Genomic DNA, 12,168 nt, shown 5'->3' with positions numbered 1-12,168 from the left:
ATTAAAATTGCATTCCTCTTCTTCACTCACATTCTTTTTGCGGACTCACTCACAGCTCCCCCCGCTGCCACTGACAACAGGGATTGAAAATTGGCCACAGCTTTATTGATTACAGATGTAGGTAAGATTTGGCTCAGGCACTGGGTGCATACCCATTATCAGCCTCCAGATGGAGAGCTGAAGGGGTCACGAATGGGATCTGGACCACGTCAAGATGCAGGTCAACAGAAGTGGCCCACCCCCCAGTTGCTGTTGGAAACTCTGTGGCCCATCTGCACGCCCAGCAGAGCTTCTTTTAAACTTCAGTTGCTTATTTCAGTTACTACTCTTCAGTTGCAGGTTTCTAAACTAGATGGTAAATGCTTAGCTTATTTCCAGTTCTTTCACTTCAGCTCCTCAGCTTAATTACATAGGTGCTGCAGCTTAACAATTTGGTTCTTAAAAGAGGGGGTATTTTCTGTCAGATTCCCAACCTTCTAACAATTACACTCCTGAGGTACTTTGAATAGTATAGCAGACCTAGGGGATCTCCACACCCCTCTTAACTGGTTAGGGTGTCTTCTCTTTCTAGAAGATCACTCCGCTCCTGACTGAAATGAGACCCATGTAGACTGTATTCTCACAGCTCTGCTCCTCCTTGCTTGAACTCAGCAGCCCTCCACCTGTCTGAATACTCTCGCAAGACACACTGTCTTCCAATCTAAGCTCAGAGTCTCCTTTCTCTAGCGGTAGATATTGTCCTCGGAGTGGATGCTATACACAGATCAGAGCCAACTCTCTAACTCTCTCCACCAAACAATCTGAACCATCTCTCAGAAAATGCTCCTTTTATTTTCTCTCCCAAAGTGCTAGCTCCATGCTCCTCTGGCTAGCTGTCTTGGTAGCCAATCAGAAAGAGGCTCCAGCAGTCAGGTGGAGTTCCAACATACTGCATCACCAGATTATGGTCTAGCTCTAGCTCAGCTGTCCGTCATACCAGTCTAGCTGCCACATTCTGGATTTGTTGTAGTTTCTGAGTCATCTTCAAAGTTAGCCCCACACAGAGCACATTGCAGTAGCCCAAATGGGAGATAACCAGAGCATGTACCACTATGGTAAGACAGTGTGCAGGCACGTTTGTGGCCTAAAATAAGTCACTGAATTTTCTGCAACACAGTGGGGTTCTGTATCCAATCTGCAGGCATTCCTCAATGCACTATTCAATCTGGAAAGTAAATAAAAATAAAAATTGAACATCACTGTTCCAGATAGAGGATAGAAGCCTGGAAGTTTACTTCTTTGCACAAATATCTAGTATCTGTACATGATACACACATGTTAGCTATCCCCTTTTATATTTATATATAACCAAGGGAATGTTGTTGTTCCCCACAAGTTGCAATTACTATTCCTTGGAAGTAGGACCGTGGCTTGTTTATTTTATCATACGTCAATTAAAATTTGGTAAGGCTGCAAAAGTTCAAATAAAAAAAAACACCACCCAAAGGCACTATATTTTCCCATGTTTCCCATGAATCAAATTTACCCTTCATTCTCCACCTATCAATGCTCCATCCAGAGTCAGCCAGTTCCTTTTGCCAGTTCTCTGTAAACAGAAGCCCTATCAGGTTGTCAGTTAAGCTATGGAGAAATTGCCAGAGGAGGTGAAATTAACAAAATCTAAATGAAATTGACATGCCTGCTGTTAGAATGACAAGAGAGCACACTGATTGCTGCATGCCTGTGGTAATTAATGGCGTGTCCAGCAAACCAATACTGACTAAGGGACTGGGAAAAGAAGGAAGAGACTACACCTTACAACTCAACTAATTAACCTGCTTGGGGAGAGGGAGGAGCAAGCGCAAAGTTTATAGCTTTAAAAGCAGAAAGCAGGTGAGCAATTAATTAAGTAACCTGCGGAGAAGGCAGTGCAAGCAGAAAAGAACACAATTAGTGCATCTTCCAATTTATCACATGCACACACACCTTATAAATTAACACCACATGAAACAGCATGGTTGGCAGCCTGTGAATATTTGTGTGCATAAGCACTGGAAATTTTATTTGAACCATGGAAAGATGTACATATGTAGAGAAGAGATTCTGTTCTTCATGGGGAAGAAGCAATTGCTCTTCTACAGACATGCTGCCCATTTTTTAAAATATATATTTCCACTGTGAGCTTATCGCCAGTTCTGTTGTGCGGAATCCTGATTGATTGTCTCAGACTTTCCTAACATCTGATTCTTTCAGGTTTACTTTCTGCTGGGGGAAAATAATATTGGCAGGTTGGACACACAACCTGTTGCACAGGCCAGGACAGAGGTGCATTGGGGAAAGGGCTGAGTGTGCATCACAAGAACACAACAATGTAAAAAGAGCCTACTGGATCATGCCAATGGTCCATCAAGTCCAGTATCCTTTTCTCATAGTGGCCAACCTGTGGGAAACCCGTAAGCAGCATCCAAGCACAAGTATTATTTATTTATTTCCTATTTCATAAAAATTCTACACCACTTATTGTTGTTGTGGTTTAAAAAACTAATTACTGTCTCTGACTACAGAGACAGAGCATAGCCATCATGACTAGTAGCTATTAATGCAAATCCAAGTGATAAATTGCTCAGCACTGCATTCCTGGCAAAATGATGCAGATTCTCAAACTGCAGCTAGTGAAAACACTCAACATCCGTCAATTGGCTCATCAGTATAAAGCACATCAGTTTGCACAGCCACTTTTATAACAGGTTATACACACACACACACACCAAGGAGCAAAGGAACTCTGCATGTGCAAAGAAAAGATTCTGCATAAGAATTCTGCATGGATGTACGTTTTCGGGAAAGCAGGGTGTGGGCTGCAATGGTTCAGACTAATATTCTCAGGGGGAGGCTTTGAGGGGTTGGGTGAAACAGCTGATATGGGGGGCGGGTTGACTTATATCACCAGGTGTTGTTTTTGTTTAAAAAATAGTTCTAAGTGCTCAAATCTCCTCCTCCTCCAAAAGTTTGCACAGCCAAATACTCTCAACAGAGCAGATACCTGCATCAAAAATGGACAAGGGAAACACCCTATGGAACAGGATACTGAAACAGAGAGAGGAATTTTGGTTCTGTCCCACAACTGATAGCCCTAAAAAGAGAGAGACAATCTGGATGAAAGTCTGAAATAAATCCACTCAATTGATTATTAAGTTCATGATCATGTACTTCCATGAGATATACAAATATGTGAGAATTTTCCACATAGCAGATAGAGTATGCTTTCTTTCTTTCATTCATTCATTCCAACTCTCCTTTTCTCACTAAGGACGCTGAACAGGTAACAAGTCCAATTAAAGAACAACAGTTAATCAAACAATACAACAAAATTTATAGGAGGTATAACCTCAAATGTCAACACTTAGGATCCAAGAAATCTTGTTGGGGGGGGAGGGGAGGGTTCCCTTTGTGTTATAACATGTACAGTAATCAACTAATAATGGATACCACTAGTAAACATACATTTGAATTAGCCACCCATTCAAGAACAGATTCTTGATACCATTGCTGTATCATCTCAGTAACGTTAATGGGATTACTCAATTCAGAATATATATCTGGAAGCATTTTTATTTTGAAAAGTACACATCTCGGATTCATTGCGATTCATGTAACCGAAAACCACAGCAGCACCCCATCAACACCACCAATGGAATATTAAATCTATCTTACCTACTTGTTGGCTTCCAATCTGTGTAGAAGTGCCTTTTGAGATGGACACAGTCACAGCAAAATAGTCCTTAATGGGTGCAAATGGATGAAGAAGGAACGGGCAGCGTGTTCAGTCAAAAACAGAATCCTTTCAGATAATCTGCTGAACAGAAATTGTCAAAATTATTATCATCTTCATTCTTTGTTTTATAGCAGCAAAATGTCCACCTAATCCAGAATTCTCTACCCAGTAGCGACCAGCCAGAATTCTATCTATGCAAATTCTGCTATCAGCTTTCGTACTCTGCACCTCCAGGAATAATGCAGGGATCAGAATGTATGGCACAATTCTAACCAGGTTGACTAAGAAGAAAATTCCCATTTAATTTATTGGAGCCTACAGCCTGGTAGGTGTGCTGTTTACTCTTGGGCAAGTGTGGCAAAGTAATTAGAGGTGTCAGACTAGGACCCAGGGATCAAATCTGCAGTATGTCTCTGTATAGCAGCCAGGAGGGGGTTATTGCCTACAAGCATCCCTTGAGGGCTTCCTGAAGGCACATTGCTCAGCCACTGTGATCCAGTAATGTTCTTATATTTGCTTTGAATTTACACTTCCAGTATCTGAAGAAGTGTGCATGCACACAAAAGCTTATACAAACAAACTTAGTTGGTCTCTAAGGTGCTAAGGTAAAGGTAAAGGGACCCCTGACCATTAGGTCAAGTCCGGAACGACTCTGGGGTTGCGGCGCTCATCTCGCTTTACTGGCCGAGGGAGCTGGTGTGCAGCTTCCGGGTCATGTGGCAAGCATGACTAGGCATTTGACAAGGTGCCCCATGATATTCTTGTAAAGAAGCTGGTAAAATGCGGTCTTGACTATGCTACCACTCAGTGGATTTGTAACTGGCTGACTGACCGAACTCAAAGGGTGCTCATCAATGGTTCCTCTTCATCCTGGAGAAGAGTGACTAGTGGGGTGCCACAGGGTTCTGTCTTGGGCCCGGTCTTATTCAACATCTTTATCAACGACTTGGATGATGGACTCAAGGGCATCCTGACCAAATTTGCAGATGACACCAAACTGGGAGGGGTGGCTAACACCCCAGAGGACAGGATCACACTTCAAAACGACCTTGACAGATTAGAGAACTGGACCAAAACAAACAAGATGAATTTTAATAGGGAGAAATGTAAAGTATTGCACTTGGGCAAAAAAAATGAGAGGCACAAATACAAGATGGGTGACACCTGGCTTGAGAGCAGTACATGTGAAAAGGATCTAGGAGTCTTGGTTGACCACAAACTTGACATGAGCCAACAGTGTGACGCGGCAGCTAAAAAAGCCAATGCAATTCTGGGCTGCATCAACAGGAGTATAGCATCTAGATCAAGGGAAGTAATAGTGCTACTGTATTCTGCTCTGGTCAGACCTCACCTGGAGTACTGTGTCCAATTCTGGGCACCACAGTTCAAGAAGGACACTGACAAACTGGAACGTGTCCAGAGATTCCACCTAAACATTAGGAAGAACTTCCTGACAGTAAGAGCTGTTCAACAGTGGAATTTCCGCCAAGGAGTGTGGTGGAGTCTCCTTCTTTGGAGGTCTTTAAGCAGAGGCTTGACAACGATATGCCAGGAGTGCTCTTATGGTGTTTCCTGCTTGGCAGGGGGTTGGACTCGATGGCCCTTGTGGTCTCTTCCAACTCTATGATTCTATGATTCTATGACTAAGCCACTTCTGGCGAACCAGAGCAGCGCATGGAAACGCTGTTTACCTTCCCGCCGGAGGGGTACCTATTTATCTACTTGCACTGGTGTGCTTTCAAACTGCTAGGTGGGCAGGACTCTAAGGTGCTACTGGACAATTCCCCCCCGCCGACTTCCAGCAAAGTCAGGGGTGGGAAAACCTACTGCTCTCCAGAAGCCCCGGAGAGCTTGTGTCCAGGATACCTTAAGGACCACTTGAACTCTTATATCTGAGCTCGCTCGCCAATATAATCTGGAGGAGCACTGTGTGTCTCTCTGCACGTTAGAGGCCCAACTAGCATCCACTAGAAGTCAGACTTTTGTGTGGAGCCCTCTTTTCCAGCAGAGATCCAGCAGGCACCCTCACTTTTGACTTTCTTGAAGACCTTTTTGTGTCAACAGGTCTTCCCAACTGTTTCATTTTATTGGCCAGTCAACTTTTAAAAAAATGTTTGGTATTTTTAAAATGCTTTAATGATGCCAACTGTCCTGATATTTTATGACATGGCAATACTGGGTGGTTGTTGTTGTTTTGCAAATAAATAAATGCTGTTGGAGTCCAGCTCCCTGTTAGTCCCAGCATGGCCAATACAGTGGTACCTCGGGTTACATACACTTCAGCTTACAGATGCTTCAGGTTACAGACTCTGCTAACCCAGAAATAGTACCTCAGGTTACGAACTTTGCTTCAGGATGAGAACAGAAATTGTGCTCCAGCGGTGTGGCAGCAGGAGGCCCCATTAGCTAAAGTGGTGCTTCAGGTTAAGAACAGTTTCAGGTTAAGAACAGACCTCCAGAACAAATTAAGTACTTAACACGAGGTACCACTGCAGTTCAGGGATAATAAGAGTTGTACATATACACACACACACACACACACACACACACACATATATATATATATATATACATATGTGTGTGTGTGTGTTTTTCAGGGATCCCAGACCTGTTTAAAGTCATACCATAGAGAGAAATAAAGTTTCAGTTGGATAAATCTGATTACCACTAAATTATTATCTGATAATACCAAAGATTACAACTATACCATTGTGACATTACTGTTTCTTCTCCACTCCCTAATTTTGTAAATGTAACTAGATATCCAGGCCAGATGGGTATCAACCTTTCCCTGGCCATTAAGGACAACCACAGCACTTTCATTTGAAGAGAAATCTGTGAGCAACCCCCGATGCAATTTGAAATGGAAGGAACATCAACACACTTTGTTACATGTTCAGGAAGGAACTCTTTCCAACTGATAGGCTACCAGCTCTACAGGATCACTCTTCTAATGAGATTCGTTCTCAGCTGGGTTCCCCAAGTAACCCAGTTAATGTATTAGAAAATCATAATGAGTTGAACTCTAGGTATTACTTAAAAAAATGAAAAAGGAATGTGAAGCTTTTCTGAGGTGCTGAATTGGGCTTATAACCCCTCACTGGACTGGTTCCACCTTAGGAATTTATCACCATCCTATTTTATTTATAGAGGACCCAAATTACTAGGCACGCTGTACGATAAATTTGTAAAAGGCCATTTTCCTGCCTGCCGGAATACAGTGTAAAATTGACTGACACAATAGGAATGGTCAGAGGAGTGGAGGGTGGGGTGAGGAAAGGAAGACAAAAGAAGGGATTCTGTGGACAGTGTTTGTAGAATTTGTACTGTTAAAACGGAAAGGGGTCAAACCATCACAAGAGGTGTTGAAATTTTGGGAGGTTAGATAATTACAATGGAATGGTCTCGGTGGTGGGGTGAACATCTTTATTCTTATTTCTTTATGATTAATACAATAATAATAATAATAATAATAATAATAATAATAATAATAATAATAAATGGAATGCACACAGATTGTGCATGGTCACTGGACTGCACTGGGGAACTAATAATGTTGAGGCAATTATTTTTATGGAGGTATGTTTATTTAGCTCCCAAATAAAATAGATTTAAGGAAGAAGAAAAAAGAAGGGATTCTGAAACAAAATTGAGGGAAAGGATAAAAGAAAGAGAGAAAGGAGTGTTTCAGAATTTAAAGGAGGAAATGTGGCACAGAACAAGCAGAGTGGTGTTTTTAAGAGGTTATATCTATATTTATATATCTATAGATAGATATATCTATCTGCATATTATGGAGGGGAATGGGGTCCAGATGGCTGCTGACCATACTTCTTCCTGATCCCCCATCTACCTTACAGATAGGTACTTAGTGGACACACAGCAGTCATGTCCCGTAACTCTTAAGATGTTTTCATAGTATATTACTATGGTTTTACATTGTGGACTAAATGATCCTTTGGGTCTCTTCAAAGTCTGCAGTTTTATGATTCTATGCTTTGAGGAGATTTTATTTTTTACTCTGGTATCGTAGTCTTCTAATTACTCTCTCTCTCTCTCTCTCTCTCTCTCTCTGTGTGTGTGTGTGTGTGTTGTGGTTGTTAATAGCAATAATAATAATTTGATTTCTTTTACTTGCCTTTCACCACGAGATGCCAAGACACATTGAAACACTTTAAAAACACAATACCAAAAACAGCTAAAACAGACTGTGGCAAGATGTCAAAGCAGCAACATCCTTAACCTCTAGACTGGATGGCTGCAGTATGCTCCAGGTGGGACTGCCCTTGAGATTGGTCTGGAAATTGTTTGGTTTCACTCCCCCAGGAGGCAGTGATGGCTGCCAGCTTAGATAGCTTTAAAAGAGGATTAGACAAATTCATGGAACGGAGGGCTATCAGTGGCTTCTAGCCAAATTGGCTGTGCTCTGCCTTCACAGGCAATGCTTCTGAATATCAGTTGCTTAGAAACTTAGGAGGGAAGAGTGCTTTGTGCTCGACTATTACTTCCAGGTTTCCCTCAGGCATCTGGTTGGCCACTGTGAGAATGGGTTGCTAGATTAAATGGGCCATTGGCCTGATCCAGCAGGATCTTCTGAAATTGCATCAAGTGCAGATGGTTGCAGCTAGTGCTTTTGTCCTAAACACGCTTGCACTGTAGATGACTTTTGAGTTATAGATGACGCTTGAGGTCCCTTCCAATTCTACAGTTTTCTGATTCTTTAGATCAGGTGCGTGAAGCTCTGCCCTGGTTGCCAGTTCATTACCAAGCTACAGTGGTGCCTCGCAAGACGAAATTAATTCATTCCGCGAGTTGTTTCGCCTTGCGATTTTTTCGTCTTGCGGCGCGCGGATTCCCTGGGTATTAACGATTGTAAGAAAAAGGAAACAAACTCGCAAGACGTTTTCGTCTTGTGAAGCAAGCCCATAGGGAAAATCATCTTGTGAAGCAACTAAAAAAATGAAAAACCCTTTCGTCTTGCGCGTTTTTCGTCTTACGAGGCATTCGTCTTGCGAGGTACCACTGTAAGTTGAAACTATTAGTGTATAAAATCGTAAACAGCCAAGACCAAGTTACCCGAAGGACTATGGTCAGTACTTTGGACAGCTATTTGTTAGGAATGCACTTGCTCCAGATTTCCTGCAGGAGGCAGACTAGTTGACCTACAGCAGCGGTTCTCAACCTGTGGGTCCCCAGATGTTGTTGGACTACAACTCCCATCATGCCTGAGCTCTGGTCTTGCTAGCTAGGGGTGATGGGAGTTGTAGTTCAACAATATCTGGGGATCCACATGTTGAGAAAGGCTACAGGAGCCCTCCAATTCAGTGATTCTACAGCAAGAGATTATTTGCGTTGCATCTGTCCATGGAGTTTGCCTTGCCTAACTTGCTTTGACTGCTTCAGTACAGAGATCTGTAACAGCAAGCACACCATGCAGTCTGGTTGGGGATTTTGTTTTCCTAACTTACACACTAAACAAGGAATAACCTTGTTACCGTTGCCTATCACACATCTCCCAGTGCAGCCGGTATGTTGTCAGACTCTCACCTCCCTTAAGCCTGCCATTGCAAAACAAAAACCTCATACAAACAAACACAATACAGTCAAAAGAGTGGAGGGAAAAGGAAGGGAATCAGAAGAGAAAATGTTCGGCTTGAGCTGCTTGGCAGGGGGTTGGACTCGATGGCCCTTGTGGTCTCTTCCAACTCTATGATTCTATGATTCTATTTCTCCATTGTACCCTGGTATTAAGTGGTATATAAATTAGTGAAATAAATATGTTTCACCCAAAATTAAAGCAATGCCCAATCTGGTGATAACAGAGTAAATGCTGCAAGGAGGGAGCTGAAGCACAAGATATAGTGTCCAGATCAAGGGAAGTGATAGTACCACTATATTCTGCCTTGGTCAGACCACACCTGAAATACTGTGTCCAATTATGGGCATCACAATTTAAGAATATAAAATAATAATAATAATAATAATAATAGTTTTAAATATTAAAAACTGCCTTCAGATGTCTTTTAAAGATAGGATAGCTGCTTATTTGCTTCACATCTGAAGGGAGGGCGTTCCACAGGGCGGGTGCCACTACCGAGAAGGCCCTCTGTCTGGTTCCCTGTAACCTCACTTCTCGCAATGAGGGAACCACCAGAAGGCCCTCGGCGTCCGGGCTGAATGATGGGGGTGGAGACGCTCCTTCAGGTATACAGGACCGAGGCCGTTTAGGGCTTTAAAGGTCAGCACCAACACTTTGAATTGTGCTCGGAAACGTACTGGGAGCCAATGCAGATCTCTCAGGACCAGTCTTATGTGGTCCTGGCGGCCACTCCCAGTCACCAGTCTAGGTGCCTTATTCTGGGTTAATTGCAGTTTCCAGGTCACCTTCAAAGGTAGCCCCACGTAGAGCGCATTGCAGTAGTCCAAGCGGGAGATAACTAGAGCATGCACCACTCTGGCGAGACAGTCTGCGGGTAGGTAGGGTTGACAATGAGGTTGACAAGCTGGAATGTGTGCAGAGGAGAGTGACCAAGATGATCAAGGGTCTGGAAACCAAGCCTTATGAGGAACGGTTGAAGCAGCTGGGTATGTTTAGCCTGGGAAAGTGAGGAGATATGATAGCCATCCTCAAATATCTAAAGGACTGTCACATGGAAGATGGAACAAGCTTGTTTTCTCCTGCTCCGGAGGGTAGGACCTGAACCAATCACTTCAAGTTACAAGAAATGAGATTCCAGCTAAACATCAGGAATAACTTTCTGACAGTAAGAGCTGTTTGACAGTGGAATGGTCTCCCTCGGTGGGTTGTGGACTCTCCTTTCTTGGAGGTTTTTAAGCAAAGGTTGGGTGTCCATCTGTCCTGGATGCTTCAGCTGAGATTCCTGCATTGCAGGGGGTTGGATTAGATGACCCTCGGTGTCCCTTCCAACTTTACAATTCTATGCTTCTGTGATGCTGTCTATGATTAACTGTACCAGACCCATGTTGTTTTCTAGTACACACACACACAGCCTAAGAAAGACCCATCGATGACTCACCACCACCATCACTTTGCTAATTGCTTTATACAAACAAGTCTCAAAGTGATTTAAGAAGATAAAAGACATACAAATAAAAACAGTAAAAAACAGAGTACAATAACAGAATAGAAGGGACAAGTCGTAACATCATCCCTAAAAGTGCAGCACTGCAGCAGTTGCCAACTTAGTGAACAAAGGCCTGAGAGGATAAAAAATGTATTAGCCTGGTGCCTAAAAATGGATCACAATGGTGTCAGGTGCATTTTCTTCAACAGAGCATTTCACAGGCAGGGGGCCACCACTAAAAAGGTGTATTCCTGTATGACCACCTTGTCTCCCTTGGATGAAGCACACAAGAGCAGGGTGGAAATATGTAAATGGGGAGCCTAACCATTTCTGTTCCTCTGAGGGAATATGGATAACCTTCAAACGTTTAAGGTATTTTCAGCATTATATTGACTAACAGGGAACTCAGTTGCTAATATGTATGTAAAACAGCATCACTGAAACACAAAAGAGGTATCAGCAGACTTGGTGGAACTCTTAGGTTTGCAGAAGTAGATCTTAACATCCCCCCCATAACTGAAATCTAAAATCCTTTGTTAGGCCTCTCAATTTTATTTCTCAATAAATTTCAAATACCCACCACATTCTGTTGTAAAAAATCAGGAGGGAGTGGTGATTTGCTTTTCAGGACTATCTCATCAAAACTGGAACACTTAGCAATTGTATTGGCAGCCTCAAAATTGCCCACAAGACTCTTCCAGGACTCAAAGAAAATAACTTTCTCTCTCAGCATATGCATTTTAACAGAAAGTCAGATGTAGTAAATGCCTTCCTATCAAAATATTAGGCACAATTATTCCTTGAAGTCAATCTTGCCCTTCTGAACATAGTAATACTTTCACATGAATATTTTTTTTAAGGGAGTCACTGTGCACAAGTAGCAATAAATTAGGGCAGAAAGAATATTCATGGCCGACACTTAGCAGATCTGTGATTTTTCTCCTCAGTGCCTCACCTGCCCCACAAAAGCTTTCAAATGATTTTAGCTGTGCCATCTATCAAATAAAGTGTCGACATGAATGCATTTAGGAAGCATGCTAATAAATATGCTGATTTTGTTTTAGGAAGTGAACCTCCAATGAATATGAAGCTGGGTCATTGTGATGCTCGACCACCTGCAACTTCTATGACTCTTTGGTGTTTAAAGTCAGAACAAAGTGGCTTTTAATGCATGCACAGTTTTGAACACCGTGTCTGCCGAGGACTGGGTAAGTCGTTCCTTGCAATTTCTACCAACTGCACCCTGCTCAAAGAAGTCTTTCCCAGACCTCCCCGCAAGATTCATCTAGTGTTTGAAATCCTGGATGTCAAGACCTACGTTTGGGAGCA

General features: G+C 42.6%; 1 protein-coding gene across 3 annotated transcripts in view; it reads right to left on the bottom strand.

Annotated features, from left to right (window-relative positions):
• CNTN5 (contactin 5) overlaps positions 1-12,168 on the bottom strand; it is a 689,184-nt gene that overhangs the window by 462,835 nt on the left and 214,181 nt on the right. For 2 of the 3 annotated variants that reach the window (XM_081860151.1, XM_081860153.1), the window contains exon 2: positions 3,694-3,832. The gene's annotated coding sequence lies outside the window, so the exon portion shown is untranslated. Of the gene's footprint in view, positions 1-3,693; positions 3,836-12,168 lie in introns of all 3 variants that reach the window. The other variant, XM_081860152.1, reaches the window with a different exon arrangement.

The sequence above is a fragment of the Podarcis erhardii genome (genome assembly GCF_964252035.2).
Source record: "Podarcis erhardii genome assembly, chromosome: 4".
Classification (NCBI taxonomy): domain Eukaryota; kingdom Metazoa; phylum Chordata; class Lepidosauria; order Squamata; family Lacertidae; genus Podarcis; species Podarcis erhardii.
The sequence above is the reverse complement of the archived record's forward strand: the minus strand, read 5'-3'. Positions and strand labels throughout refer to the sequence as shown.